At 42.9% G+C, this 16490-nt stretch overlaps 1 protein-coding gene across 5 annotated transcripts in view; it reads right to left on the bottom strand.

Moving 5' to 3' along the window:
- Positions 1-16490, bottom strand: part of LOC106606442 (Golgi-specific brefeldin A-resistance guanine nucleotide exchange factor 1) — a 119821-nt gene that overhangs the window by 85489 nt on the left and 17842 nt on the right. The window lies entirely within an intron of this gene.

The following is a 16490-nucleotide window of genomic DNA, read 5'->3' on the forward strand; positions in this document are numbered from 1 at the left end:
ATCCGAGAGCCTTGAGAAAACAAAACCTATATTTCAAGATCTCTCCTTATATGTACCATATTCACTGAGTATACCAAACATTAGGAACACCTTCCTAATATTGAGTTCAGAGGAATCTGTGCATTGAGTCCTGGATAAGTTTGACCAATACTTGACTCAACAGTAACAGTGCTCCCGACTGGTTCACAAGTTCAGTTCCCCCTGACCTCGTTGTCTGAGATACAGAGCACCACCAACCCCACCCCCCCTTCTCCTCTCTTCTCACCCACACCCCTTCCCCAAAAACAAGACAATACTACTCTGCAAGTGTTCCCAGGTCGTTAATTCAGGGACGGCATTTCACCACTCATAACCTACTGCACTACTGCCAGTTTAGCAGGAATTTTTACAATTTAAAACCAACATGGGCTTATGAGCATTGCTGAGATGGCTGAAGTCTGCCTTGTACATAGAGGTCCTACTCTGACTGAAGAGGAGGGGCTACAGAGAGCTGGAGCCACCCACCCCTCTCACACAGGGATTAGACTACAACTGACAAATCTGGGTATATTTACCTCACGCTTCTTTTCACTACAGCATCAACACCTTCGTGAGAGTTTAAGAGGCAAAACGATATATTGTGCAACATTTTACAACAACGGGGAAGTCCAGTTTCCAAAGCAAAACTCGCCTCATCTGTAACTTGAAAATGTCTCAAACTTCACCGCAGTTCAAAAGCCATTTATGAAGGAGATGAGCGGTGAAGGGGGGCCTCTGTCAGCAAGGTGAGGCTTTGTCCAAGACATGAAAGGACCAGGACCACCTCGTCCCTTATGTCCATGTCACAGTTACATCCGTCAGCCAGAGGAGAGCCACGTCGATAAAAAAGGGAGCCAGAGAAAGGGAGGGGTAGACTGGCAGTATATCGGCAGGTCTATTTTGCTTTCAGACCAATCAACACCTCCTTGTTGTCCCAGGTTCTTAGCAGGTCTCCTTGTCAGCTGTGTGGGCCGCTCGGCCCGGCCGGCTCCCTCCCGTCTGCAGGACGGCTTTTGTAATCGGAGGCACTGATCCCCATTCTATTTAAGAAGGACACGTCAACAGGTTTAAAAAAAATGCTCACCGCACGTCACCTCTTTTCGATTCAGTATTTATGATCCCTGAAACGCTGGCAGTTGTTTAATCGTCCCACGCCTGTTCCACCCCTCCCCGCCACCTCTCAGCCATTCCCCCTCAATCGTCCAATGACAAGACTGTTTTGACCCATGTCACCGTTACAGCGCACACTCCTCAAAACCCAGCTGTGACCCCAAAATAGGCTGTCTTTTTTAAATTCCGTGCATCCAATTGGAAAGTATTGCCTTTTGCCAGTGACAAAACAGGAAGGGGGACGACAACTCTATGGATGCACAAAAGAGAGTTGTAATCGAGTATCTGCTTAGCATGTTCAATGAACAAGGTGATGATTTTAACCTCCCCCATCACAAACACACACATTGTCAAAATGTTTGTATTTATCAGTGTTGTGGTACTCGAGACCACATATTGAGTGTCTCGGTCTTGGATACATTGGTACTCGGTCTTGACTCGGTCTCGGACAGTGAGGACTGGTCATTTCTTCCCGAGACCAGCGGAGTAAAAACTAGATTATCAGCTTCTACTCAATCAGCAAGTAAAATTGTCAGAGTGAAGTGTTCTCTCATTTGTGTCTGGAGGTAGCTAGCTCGCAAGCTAGCCAACTTTAGCCAGTTAGCTTGGGTGCTAGGTTGGGACAAGCATGCATTGGCAGGGAAGCTGCAGAAGGATGAGGCGGCTACAATTCCCCATCATTTATCAGTGCAATTTTAACAACAAACTAGCTGAAAAAGTGTTTATCTAATGTTCCTTCATTAGATTTTAGCTCATCTTGCTCTGGCTAGCATTAGTTGTTGATCTTGTTGTTGTTTATGTGCATAACAGAGAGAGAGCCAACCTTTTCATGGTTGTTTAGTTAATAGGACTGTACTGCTCCCGAATGTAAGAGGACTCACGTGGTATTTACACATATTTACATATTAGCAGAAATCCATTCAGGTGTATTTTGTGGCTTTTGGCAAATGCGTTCTAATGATCTAAAGTCCCGCTTTTGCTACTGCCTGTAGAAACACAGTCCAGTTCAAAGCGAATGATGCCAGGCCGGTGTGGCAAATGGCTTGTTTGTATAAAGGTCTACTGTCGCTCTGATTGGCTATAGTGCAATGGTCTGTGTAGACTCCAGTCCTGGACAAAACAGATGTTATATTTATTTACGGCAGTGTATATCAATTGTCCAAATGCACAGCCGCTTTCCCACTCCATATTGCTATCAAATTTTCACAAATGTCTTAGTATAGAGTACCAGTCAATAGTTGGCACTACTCATTCCAAGGTTTCTTAATTTTGACTGTTCTACATTGTAGAATAATAGAGAAGACATCAACATAGCCACCCTTTGCCTTGACAGCTTTGCACTCTTCGCATTCTCTCAACCAGCTTCATGAGGTAGTCACCTGGAATTAATTTCAATTAACAGGTGTGCCTTGTAAAAAGTTAATTTGTGGAATGTATTTCCTTCTTAATGCAGTTAAGCCAATAAGTTGTGTTGTGACTACGTAGGGGTGGTACACAGAATATAGCTTTATTTGGTAAAAGACCAAGTCCATATTATGGCAAGAACAGCGCAAATAAGCAAAGAGAAATGACAATCCATTACTTTAAGACATGAAGGTCAGTCAATACGGAAAGGTTTTCAAGTGCAGAAGCAAAAACCATCAAGCGCTATGATGAAACTGTCTCTAATGAGGACCACCATAGGAAAGGAAGACCCAGCGTTACCTCCGCTGCAGAGGACAAGTTCAATAGAGTTAACTGCACCTCAGATTGCAGCCCGAATAAATGCTTCACAGAGTTCAAGTAACAGACATCTCAACATCCACTGTTCAGAGGAGACTGCGTGAATCAGGCCTTCATGGTCATATTGCTGAAAAGAAACCACCACTAAAAGGACACCAATAACAAGAAAAGACGTGCTTGAGCCAAGAAACATAAGCAATAGACATTAGAAGGGTGGAAATCTGTAATTTGGTCTGACGAGTCCAAATTTGAGATTTTTGATTCCAACTGCCATGTCTTTGTGAGACGCAGAGTAGGTGAACAGATGATCAATGCATGTGTGGTTCCCACCATGAAGCACGGAGGAGGTGGTGTGGGGGTGCTTTGCTGGTGACATTGTGATTTATTTAGAATTCAAGGCACACTTAACCAGTATGGCTACCGCAGCGATAAACCATTCCATCTGGTTTGCACTTAGTGGGACTATCATTTGTTCTTCAACAGGACAATGACCCAAAATACACCTCCAGGCTGTGTAAGGTCTATCTTACCAAGAAGGAGAGTGATGGAGTGCTGCATCAGATGACCTGGCCTCCACAATCCCCCAACCTCAAACCAATTGAGATGGTTTGGGATGAGTTGAACCGCAATGTGAAGGAAAAGCAGGCAACAAGTGCTCAGCATATGTGGGAACTCCTTCAAGACTGTTGTAAAAGCATTCCAGGTGAAGCTGGTTGAGAGAATGCCACGAGTGTGCAAAGCTGTCATCAAGGCAAAGGGTGGCTACTTTGAAAAACCTCAAATCTCAAATATATTTTGATTTGTTTAACACTTTTTTGGTTACTACATGATTCCATATGTGTTATTTAATAGTTTTGATGTCTTCACTATTGTTCTACAATGTAGAAAATAGTAAGAAATAAACACGGGAACGAGGGCAGCGCACAATTGGCCCAGCGTTGTCCGGGGTAGGCCGTCATTGTAAATATGAATTTGATATTAACTGACTTGCCTAGTTAAATAAAAGTTAAACAAATAAAATAAATAAATGAGTAGGTGTGTCCAAACTTTTCACTGGTACTGTAAGTATTCAGTACTTACAGTAATCGAAATTGAGCTCAGGTGCACCCTGTTTCCATTGATCATCCTTGAGATGTTTCTACAACTTGATTGGAGTCCACCTGTGGTAAATTCAATTGATTGGACATGATTTGGAAAGGTACACATCTGTCTATATAAGGTCCCACAGTTGACAGTGCATGACAGAGCAAAAACCAAGCCATGAGGTCGAAGTAATTGCCTGTAGGGCTCTGAGACAAGATTATGTTGAGGCACAGATTTGGGGAAGGTTCCCAAAACATTTCTGAAGCATTGAAAGTCTCAAGAACATTGTGGCCTCCATTATTCTTAAACGGAAGAAGTTTTAAACCACCAAGATTCTTCCTAGAGCTTGCCGCACAGCCAAACTGAGCAATCGGGGGCTCGGGAGAGGTGAAGGTCGAGTCATGCATCTTCCAAAACATGACCTGCCTAACCGCTCTTCTTAACACCCGCCCGCTTAACCCGGAAGCCAGCTGCACCAACGTGTCGGAGGGAACACCTGCAGGCGCCCGGCCCACCACAAGGAGTCACTAGAATGCCATGAGCCAAGTAAAGCTCTCCCAGCCAAATCCTCCCCTAACTTGGACAACGCTGGGCCAATTGTGCGCCCCCCTATGGGACTCTCGGTCATGGCCGGTTGCGACACAGCCTTGGATCGAACCCAGGTCTGTAGTGACGCCTAAAACACTGCGATGCAGTGCCTTAGACCACTCCGCCACTCAGGAGGCCCCTTCAGGTTTAGAAAAAAGAAAAGTCTAAAAACCCGTTTTTGCTTTGTCATTATGGGGTATTGTGTGTGGATTGAGGACATTTAAAAAAAAAAAAAACATTTTTAGAATAAGGCTGTAACGTAACAAAATATGGAAAAAGTCAAGGGGTCTGAATCCTTACGAAGGTACTGTATCTACAATACAAAATCCATGTCTACATGTATGTAGAGTTCTTGTCTTATGTGTATCTGAGCCTGTGTGTGTGTGTGTGTGTGTGTGTGTGTGTGTGTGTGTGTGTGTGTGTGTGTGTGTGGTCTCTTCACAGTCCCCGCTGTTCGATAAGGTGTATTTATATCTGTTTTTTTTATCTGCTTCTACTGCTTGCATTAGTTACCTGAAGTGGAATAGAGTGCCATGTAGCCTTGGCTCTATGTAGTACTGTGCGCCTCCCATAGTCTGCTCTTGACTTGGGGACTGTGAAGAGACCTCTGGCGACATGTCTTGTGGGGTATGCATGGGTGTCCGAGCTGGGTGCTAGTAGTTTAATCAGACACCTCGGTGCATTCAGCATGTCAACACTTCGTACAAAAACAAGTAGTGATGAAGTCAATCTCACCCCCACTTTGAGCCATAAGAGATTAACATGCATATTATTAATGTTAGCTTTCCATGCACATTTAAGGGCCAGACGTCCTGCCCTGTTCTGAGCCCAAAAAACTCAGCAGCAAGATACAGAAAAATAGTCGTCGGGGGCCTCCCAAGTGGCGCAGCGGTCTAAGGCACTGCATCTCAGTGTGGTGGCATCACTACAACCTGGGGTTTGATCCAAGGCTGTGTCATTACAGGCCGTAGCCGGGAGTCCCATAGGGTGGGTAGGTGGGGGGCGGGGCTTTACTTGGCTCATCGCGCTCTAGCAACTCCTAGTGGCGGGACGGGCGCCTGCAAGGTGACTTCAGGTCGCTAGTCGAACAGCATTTCCTCCGACACATTGGTGTGGCTGGCTTCCGGATTAAGCGGGCAGGTGTTAAGAAGCGCGCTTTGGCGGGTCATATTTCATAGGACGCATGACTTGACCTACGCCTCTCCCAAGGCCGTTGGGGAGTTGTAGCGATGAGACAAGTAATCACGAAATTGGGGAGAAAAAGGGGGGTAGAAATTACAAAAATAATCATCAAATAATTGTCTCATCTGAGAACTGTACAAGGTGTTCCAAAAGCATCAATACAGGAACTTACCAAATGTTCCCAGACTAAAATGTTTTTATAAAAATGGTACTTTAAATTATTACAATAGAATTCAGGGATTGGGAAATTATTTAGACATTTTGGGGGAATTCTATGTATCAATGTGTGTGTGAGAATCACAGTTGGAAGCTGATGCACACAGCAATGCTTACCTAATTGGATATGTGTTTTAGAATGTTCGTGGTCACAGGGCCCTTATGGGGCATGAAATAACAAGCAGCTGTGTGTGGTGAGACTGCATGTGTGTGTGCGCGCGAATGTGTGTGTGAGGTGGGTGTGGGTCTGTAGGGAGGTTTATTAACACAGTCCGTCAAGGCAGTATGGTACTCGTACTGGGACGCCCAAGGCTTAAGATGTGAGCGCCACACAAGCAAGACAGTGCCTCCTCACAATACTAATATCGGCCCTTATTTTTTACAACAAAAAAATCCCATTCCACCAACCCCCATCCCCCAATAGCAGGGCAACTTCCACAGCTAGTCAGGTGTGCAGTTTGAGTTCTCCAGCTTTGCTCCCCTGCTGCGGAGATTATCCTGGCCACTAACGTTACAGACAGTGAATCAGTGGTCCACTGCTTTATTTCTGACTTTCCAACGTACCCTACCCTTCCTGTAAGCAACTTTGGTGTCCACCAATCATCAATTGAATGCAATATTTCACACATTCTACTCAACAACATATCTTCCTACATGAAATGATAGTCTGTCGAAGGTGTTCGGGGGTTGAGCCCCTATATTTGTCCATGCTGAGACTGTGACAAAGGTTTAACAACCAGGCATGCCCTATAGCAGACGAACACCATGAGAAGGAAGAGGGAAAACACTAATAGGGACTATGAAATATGTACTGTCCACATAACAGAATCCCTGATAAAAGACCAGCCAGCCCCTAACTACAGCCCCTGGCATCAACATGCTTTAACCTTAAGTTGTTTTTTTCAGACGGCTAACCATTTTGGCATGACCTGATAACCACAAGGTACCTTTCTGTTGTTCTCCCTACGTGTTAACAATGCACACAACATAGAAAGAGATGGTTCAAGCTAAGGCTATATTGGAGGACAAGAAAGCAGACAGAGATAATCAACTTCTACCAATGTTATTTTTGCTGGAGAAAGCTGGTGGCTAAACCAAATGAGCTAAAGATCTAGCTGACATAATCCAAAGCATTTGCATGAGGGTAAATATTCATCTGGAAGATTGAATAGATGTGCTATATAGCCCTATACCATTTGAATCTATACATCAGAAACAGTCTCAACACACTGTAGGAGAAGTAGACTAGAGCACTGATCCCCTGTTTTACCAAGGCACCCGAGATCTATTGGGACTGTGATGAACTAAAAGGACATTCCAGACACCGAACAGAAATGCAAATCACATCACGCTGGAAAGTGATCTGCTACAGAATGACCAATTAAAAGGTGAAAAAAATGCTGTCCGTGAGGCGCCAACAGTACACAGAACATAAACCGCCGCCACGCAAACACAACTCGGGGCCTCCTCTAAAACGGTTTCAGCCTCGTGTCAGGCTATAAATAGCGATGCGCTCACATAAACATTGAAAGCAAATATTTGGCACCTCCATTTTCAATACCGGGTCATAGTCAATCTGCTAAATATTGTTCGCCCCATCAAAGTGGCACCACATGCAGCCCAGGTTGTTTTTAGAGCAGACCTCCAGTGGGGACGGGCGCAGGAAGCAGGTGTTGAAAATGTCCCAAACCCCAGCTTAATACTGCCTGCTTTATTCATATTCTCAGTTCCCAGTGTGGAGTCCTTAAAGCATAATTGAACATAAAGCCTATTACCTCCAGGCTGAACAAAGGCAGAGGGGAGGTCCTGCTCGAGACCTGCCCCACAACGGGCCAATTACCACCTCATAAGATTATGCTTAACAGAAGATTAAAACACAATCCAGGTAGCAGACTGGAAAACACTAAATCCTCAGCATTGGTTCACAACTGACAACGCACATTAGGCGGGCCTAGACCTGAACTCAACTGATCCACTCTAGTCTCTGCGGGCCACCGCTAAACCTGGAGGATAGAGGACCCTGTAGGTTTGCTTAGACTTTGTCTGTAGCCTAAACCCCCCGAAACATATCAATGTTATCTTTACCGGAATACCATCGACTGTTATGTCATCCTATTTGTCCCTCGAATGACATAATGCCTGAAGTGGTTAGAAACAGCAAAGAGGGTAAAATCATATATCTTGTTAAAAATGTATTTCTAACCGGAGCACGTGTGTCAGGCCATCATTAATGCAGACGGCAAAAAGGAATTAGCCAGCCATGTTTGCTTATCATATTCTGCACTGCACCTTTCAAAACAAAAGCTGTGCATCAAAGTACATTTCCTTGCCTTTGCCCTTCAATGACCTACACAGGATCTGAATAGTCGCACCAAACAGGTTCTACGGTAAATTGGTAGTTATCGATTGATGTCGACTATTCGGTGACTAGAATATTGTTATTCACATCCCTAGTGACTTATTTTGAAGAACCATCGGAGAACTTGACAGGACAAGTCATCAACAAGTGCTCCGAGGCAAACTTTCAGGAAGCAATGCTCTACTCTTCTTTTGCTTAACCTTGCTGGCAGAAGGCCAAATGGTGTACCCTTTCCCCCCTCTCTTTTGGGGCTCAAAGGGGCTGTTTTGAGCCCGTTTTGCCCTCTGTTCCTGTCAGAACATCCGGATCCTCCACGCCACCTTCCCCCACAGTCCCAGGCCAATATGATTAACGGCCCTCTGCCAGGACTCTCCATCCACTCAGCACATTGTTGAGAGGCTCTGAAACAGGACAACAGTTGCATCGCCTCTTCACACCGGGCCTAAGCCCTGCCTGTCAGTCCCCGGTTAAAGCACTGTTAACTGGACAGATTTACAGCTACTAACCAGCACTAGGTGACAGCCTGTCTTGTTAGAGGACCCCGATAATCATGCGCATTTGATGGGTGCTTTTACAACAACGAACCAAAGACCTACTGCACCAACAATGGCCCACATCCACAAAACCCACTGCTCTGCTGGTCATAAAGTTAGCTTGCATCCAGTGTCCAAACATAAAATGTCCCATATGACTTTTTGTACTGTACTGAAGTTTCATATTGTGAAAGTTGTCCAACATTTTGCCATTCCTTTGGCTTGACAGTGAACCGTTAAACTTCCCCAAGCGCCCAATGATGAAAGCTTGAGTACTGTTCCTAGAAAAAAAGTTTCAACCTTTTCACCATTCGGACTGGAGCATTAATCCTACGACGGTGCTAAGCGTTCCACCTTTCCCATGGACAGGAACAAATGAAAGGTTGGGAGAAGTAGCGGACAACACACCATCTCTCTAACGGAAACCCCCAGGTCTCGAGTTTTTGGCGCAATGGAAAATAACTCTTGTTCCTTAACCTGTTAGGGCTAGGGGGCAGTATTGACACGGCCGGATAAAAAACGTACCCGATTTAATCTGGTTACTACTCCTGCCCAGTAACTAGAATATGCATATAATTATTGGCTTTGGATAGAAAACACCCTAAAGTTTCTAAAACTGTTTGAATGGTGTCTGTGAGTATAACAGAACTCAAATGGCAGGCCAAAACCTGAGAAGATTCCATGCAGGAAGTGGCCTGTCTGACAAGTTGTGTTTCATCTTGGCTCTTTTTTATTGAAGACTGAGGATCTTTGCTCTAACGTGACACTTCCTACGGCTCCCATAGGCTCTCAGAGCCCGGGAAAAAGCTGAACGATATCGAGGCAGCCTCTGGCTGAAACACATTATCGCTTTTGGCAAGTGGGCTTAGGCGCGTGCCCGAGTCGACCGAATGCTTTATTTTCTTTCGTCTGTTTACCTAAACGCAGATTCCCGGTCGGAATATTATCGCTTTTTTATGAGAAAAATGGCATAAAAATTGATTTTAAACAGCGGTTGACAAGTACGGTAATGGAATATTTAGAAATTTTTCGTCACGAATTGCGCCATGCTCGTCACCCTTATTTACCCTTTCGGATAGTGTCTTGAACGCACAAACAAAACGCCGCTGTTTGGATATAACTATGGATTATTTTGAACCAAACCAACATTTGTTATTGAAGTAGAAGTCCTGGGAGTGCATTCTGACGAAGACAGCAAAGGTAATAACATTTTTCTTATAGTAAATCTGACTTTGGTGAGTGCTAAACTTGCTGTGTGTCTAAATAGCTAGCCCTGTGATGCCGGGCTATCTACTCAGAATATTGCAAAATGTGCTTTCACCAAAAAGCTATTTTAAAATCGGACATATCGAGTGCATAGAGGAGTTCTGTATCTATAATTCTTAAAATCATTGTTATGCTTTTTGTGAACGTTTATCGTGAGTAATTTAGTAAATTCACCGGCAGTGTTCGGTGGGAATGCTAGTCACATGCTAATGTAAAAAGCTGTTTTTTGATATAAATATGAACTTGATTGAACAAAACATGCATGTATTGTATAACAATGTCCTAGGGTTGTCATCTGATGAAGATCATCAAAGGTTAGTGCTGCATTTAGCTGTGGTTTGGGTTTATGTGACATTATATGCTAGCTTGAAAAATGGGTGTCTGATTATTTCTGGCTAGGTACTCTGCTGACATAATCTAATGTTTTGCTTTCGTTGTAAAGCCTTTTTGAAATCGGACAGTGTGGTTAGATTAACGAGAGTCTTGTCTTTAAAATGGTGTAAAATAGTCATATGTTTGAAAAATTGAAGTTTTTGCATTTTTTAGGTTTTTGAATAACGCGCCACGGGATTACACTGGCTGTTACGTAGGTGGGACGATTTGGTGCCACCTACCCTAGAGAGGTTAAGGGACAGCAGTTATAAATTCCTCACAGGTTCAAACACTTGCTGTACTTCAGGTCTGGGCCCACACAATGTTTCCCTGTAACATTCACAGTCAAAGAGTAAAAAGTCCCCCCTACCTATAAGTCCCTGTTATAGCACAGTGGTGAATGAGAATCCACATGCTTTAAAGGGATGGGGATAAGCAAATATATAGGCAACTTCACAGAATGGATTTCAATAGCACACAATCTTATCGCATTGTATTATTATGGCATGGTGGTTGTCTTCAAAATACCTATACTCAAGAAGAGTAGTGGATTTGGTGTTATAAATAGGCATTATATCAAGCATCAGGAAAATGACCAGGGTATTAATGGCTCTGACAACACCATCATTAGTAATTACTGGCTTTTTGAAATGAGCAATAAAAATGACTAAAACTGGGACTGAGAATATAACCCTCCCTTATCATAATCTCAGTGGTAAACCCAAGGCGTACTGGGGAAACACCAGGGACATGTAATGAAGTTCTCACAGTGGCTATTCCACAGGGTAAAATGTCTTCATGAGTAAACATATTTGTATACGTGACTGAGCGATATGAATTATGGCTCTTACTTGGCATTTGCCGACTGCATTCTGGCGGTTCAATTGGGTATGATATATGTGCGAATATCAGGTGGCAGAGGAGTGCAGGGGGCCTAAAGGGCACAGTCGGTTCCCACGTGCGCAGACTACGGCCCTTAGAGGCCCGGCCACAGCTGCCTGAACACAGCTGTGTGGCCAAGACGGCACACACACTTGACCTTGAACTGTGAGAGCGTGTGTGTTTCTACGTATTGATGGACGAGACTGTACAATGATGTACACGTATGGGGTGGTAGGCATTTCATAGATAAAGTAACACATAAATAACGTTAATCCTTTCATAAAGAAACTAGGAACAAAATATTTATTACATTTTTTTTAATAACAAGCAGACCCTGAATTTTAGCTTGTTAAGACACTTTAAAGACACTATAAAATAATTTTTCAGTCGCAAAAATGTAATTTCTTCAGCATCCACTTCCCAATTAACAATAAAGGGATGAAATCATCATGAACATGAAGTGTTTTAGACAAAAATAACATGATTCAAACGTGCTCCCTTGCCTAATTTTGCCACTCCTGCCAAAATTATCTCTGCATTGTCCTTTGCTCAGGGGACAAGGAGGTAATTATTGAAAAGGTCAGTCTGCAAGTGATCAAATCATGGCTACGGCATTCACTCTACGCTTCCACTGCCATGCCCCCTAATATCAACCACTGGTGCCTTTCTGGTGATTCCAGTCAATTAGAGGTGTGCTTGTGAATTTCGTTAGTGTTTGGAAAAAAGAGAAAGAGCTGTCAGTCAAAGGCCGCTCTGGCTTTAGATCTTGTGGGTGTTGGAATCTCAGAACCTGTATTTGTAGGAATAAAAATGAGGGGATTTAGACTGACTGCTTTCTCTGCAGACCTGTCAAAAATCTGACCTTCACCGTAAAGGAAAGGGGAAGGAAGAAAAAAAAGATTTAAAGATTTAAAAAGCTGAGTCTGAGACTGACTTGTGAATAACAAAAGGTAGAAAAGATAGACCAAAAAAAAAGACATATCTGAATGAATTGTGTTCACCCTGGTCTTTTCTTTCCTACTTCTCAGAGGTATAGTCGACCAATGTATAACCGATAACATAAATCCACAGAATTATTCAACAGGGGATTGAGAGAGATTTCTCTGTTTGATGTTAAACATAGACCATTTATAGAATACATCACTTCCCTTCCAATGTCAGGGGAGAGCTCTGATTGAATTTACACATCAAAACAATGCTTTGGATGCTTTGGATGTTGTAAAACGTCCACTGCCTATGGCTTCAATGAGCAGATATGGACAGCTCAACGTAATAGGCATTACCAAATTTGTCACAGGGCCAATTTGTCACTATTAGTTGCTTGTTTGTAATTCCAGTGTAGTGCGGGGATTACCCAACACATATCCACATGGTTATCCCTGTCACCACTGGTCTACTTACTGACCCAGATGTTCAATGACTAGTGGACAGCACTGGCAAACCATAACTACAAAACCATGAGGCAATAAGGCAGAAGGTTTCGAACCAGGCTTTGGAGTGAATATAGAACATTCAAATTTAACATGTAAATATGATCTACAATGACAGCTGAAGAGACTTAGAAAATGTCATACCCAAAAACAGTCAATACCAACAAAATTGTATTTTGTTACAGTAGTACTAATGAGCTTTGGTAGACACACTGCAATATTTTTGTATTTTTATACACTACCGTTCAAAAGTTTGAGGTCACTTAGAAAAGTCCTTGTTTTTGAAAGAAAAGCACATTTGTTGTCCATTAAAATAACAAATTGATCAGAAATACAGCGTAGACATTGTTAATGTTGTAAATGACTATTTTAGCTGGAAACAGGTGATTTTTTAAAGGAATATCTACATAGGCGTACAGAGGCCCATTATCAGCAACCATCACTCCTGTCTTCCAATGGCACGTTGTGTTAGCTTATCCAAGTTTATCATTTTAAAAAGGGTAATTGAGCATTACAAAACCTTTTTGCAATTATGTTAGCATACCTGAAAACTGTTGTACTCATTAAAGAAGCAATAAAACTGGCCTCCTTTAGACTAGTTGAGTATCTGGAGCATCAGCATTTGTGGGTTTGATTACAGGCTCAAAATGGCCAGAAACAAAGACCTTTCTTCTGAAACTCGTCAGTCTATTCTTGTTCTGAGAAATGAAGGCTATTCCATGCGAGAAATTGTGACGAAACGGAAGATCTCGTGCAACGCTGTGTACTACTCCTGTCACAGAACAGAGAAAACTGGATCTAACCAGAATAGAAAGAGTGCGAGGCCCCGGTGCACAACTGAGCAAGAGGTCAAGTACATTAGAGTGTCTAGTTTGAGAAACAGACGTCTCACAAGTCCTCAACTGGAAGCTTCATTAAATAGTACCCGCAAAACACCAGTCTCAACGTCAACAGTGAAGAGGCGACTCCGGGATGCTGGCCTTCTAGAGTTGCAAAGAAAAAGCCATATCTCAGACTGGCCAATAAAAAGAAAAGATTAAGACGGGCAAAAGAACACACACACTGGACAGAGGAACTCTGCGGATCAACTCATCCCAAACCATCTCAATTGGGTTGTGGTCGGGTGATTGTGGAGACCAGGTCATCTGATGCAGCACTCCATCTCCTTCTTGGTCAAATAGCCCGTACACAGCCTGGAGGTATGTTTTGGGTCATTTTCCTGCCTGAAAACAAACGATAGTGGGACTAAGTGCAAACCTGATTGGATGGCATACCGCTGCAGAATGCTGTGGTAGCCATGCTGGTTAATTGTGCCTTGAATTCTAAATAAATCACAGAGTATCACCAGCAAAGCACCCCCACACCATCTCCTCCATGCTTCACGGTGTGAACCACACATGCAGAGATCATCTGTTCACCTACTCCGCGTCTCACAAAGACACGGCGGTTGGAACCAAAAATCTCAAATTTGGACTCGTCAGACCAAAGGACAGATTTCCACGGGTCTAATGTCCATTGCTCGTGTTTCTTGGCCCAAGCAAGTCTTCTTCTTATTATTGGTGTCCTTTAGTAGTGGTTTCTTTGCAGCAATTCAACCATGAAGGCCTGATTCACGCAGTTTCCTCTGAACAGTTGATGTTGAGATGTCTGTTACTTGAACTCTGAAGCATTCATTTGGGCTGCAATTTGAGGTGCAGTTAACTCAAATGAACTTGTCTCTGCAGCAGAGGTAACTCTGGGTCTTCCTTTCCTGTGGTGGTCCTCATGAGAGCCAGTTTCATCATGGCGCCTAATGTTTTTTTGCGACTGCACTTGAAGAAACTTTCAAAGTTCTTGACATTTTCCGGATTGACTGACCTTCATGTCTTAAAGTAATGGAATGTCATGTCTCTTTGCATATTTGAGCTGTTCTTGACATAATTTGGACTTGGTCTTTTACAAAATAGGGCTATCTACTGTATACCAACCCTACCTTGTCACAACACAACTGATTGGCTCAAACGCATTAAGGAAAGAAATAATACAAATTAACTTTCAACAAGGCACACCTGTTAATTGAAATGCATTCCAGGTAACCATCTCATGAAGCTGGTTGAGAGAATGCCAAGAGAGTGCAAAGATGTCATCAAGGCAAAGGGTGGCTACTTTGAAGAATCTCAAATATATTTTGATTTGTTTATCACATTTTTGGTTACTACATAATTCCATGCGTGTTATTTCATCGTTTTGATGTCTTCACTATTATTCTACAATGTACAAAAAAAATGTATATAAACAAAAACACTGGAATGAGTAGGTGTCCAAACTTTTGACTGGTACTGTATATAATGAATACAACATTTTGAATAGTAAGCAGGGGCAGTTTGGAAAGACGTTGGCTAAATATAGACCCTTTGAGATCCTCAGGTAAAAATAATTCCTCTCCAAGTCATGCTGTACATTCAAAAAGTCATGCTGTGATTTATTGGTGTTTGTATGATATATATTAAACAAAGGGGGGAAAGTCTACCCTTTCATTGTTTGCAAACAAGCACTTCAAATCTAAAAGGCGCAGATGTAGATTGCAAATCTGTGGAAAGCACTCTATTATATGGATCTAATGAGTTTAGTGATGGAAGATTAAGCATTTTTAGCACTCAAAAACATCCCTTCCCAAGGAGATACAGGGCCTACTTCCTCTGGGGAGAGAGGAGAGTGTGACGTGGTAAGGTGGGGTGGCAGAGGGGATTTGCATGGCTCCATAACTGTGTCCTCTGTTTGAAATAAAGAGAAACCCTCCTTCCAGAAGTTGTAGGGGAAAATTTTTTCAGAAAGAGAGACAACACTTCCTTTCCCAGAACAATTTATAGCTCTGCTTGACAAGACTCCCTGCTATATTTACCCAACTTAAAATTGCAGATGATATACTTCCAGCTGCATTGTGCCATGGCACATGGCCCTGTCAATCACGCTAGGAGAACAGAACCTTTAACAACGGGGAGAAAGTGGTTGAGAAACCTTTCAGTACTAATCCACATTTTGTTCACTGGTTGCTTTTGTTGTTAGAGGAGCTAAGATACACTGTGTGAATGGAATTACTGGGCTTTCATTAAGCAGACAGCTGGGTCACTACAGCCCACCCGGAAGAATTCGTACAGAAATATTGGTTGGGCGGGTGTGGTGGCAGGGGACTTAGCTTGTGTTTGTGTTGCCGCAAAACAAAAACACATTGATCAGTCTGTCAAATACAGAGTTGGGCTTTGGCCTGGTTATGTGATCTGCTTTTTTTAGGCTTTCATCGCACACCAGGACATGAACATACCATGTCAGAGAGCCAAATATGCACAAGATTGGGGGTTAGGAGGCAATACCAGCTCTTAACCCCCTAATGTTTGCCCATTGCAAATTTCATATCAAACCTCATGAGTACCAAAAAAAAAAGAATTGTATAATCAAGTCAGTCTGCTCAAACTCAAATGGAAGTCGACATGGGATAACAAAAAATATTTAGTCCATTAGAATAAAATTCAAGCATCTTATAACATTCCAGAATGGCAACTTGAGTTAAACTACTTCTGTAAACTAACTGGCAACCAAGAGAATACATCAGTTACCTCTTTAGAATCAAAGTAGACGAACATAATATAACACTTGTTCCCCAATGCTAGCTGTGGACTACTAACAAGGCCTTTGGTGTTCTGGGAGGGGTTGGGGGATGAAAAAGCGTGGCAGATTCCTCCCAGGCCCCTG

The sequence above is a fragment of the Salmo salar genome, chromosome 01 (assembly GCF_965601325.2).
Source record: "Salmo salar chromosome 01, fSalSal1, whole genome shotgun sequence".
Taxonomy (NCBI): Eukaryota; Metazoa; Chordata; class Actinopteri; order Salmoniformes; family Salmonidae; genus Salmo; species Salmo salar.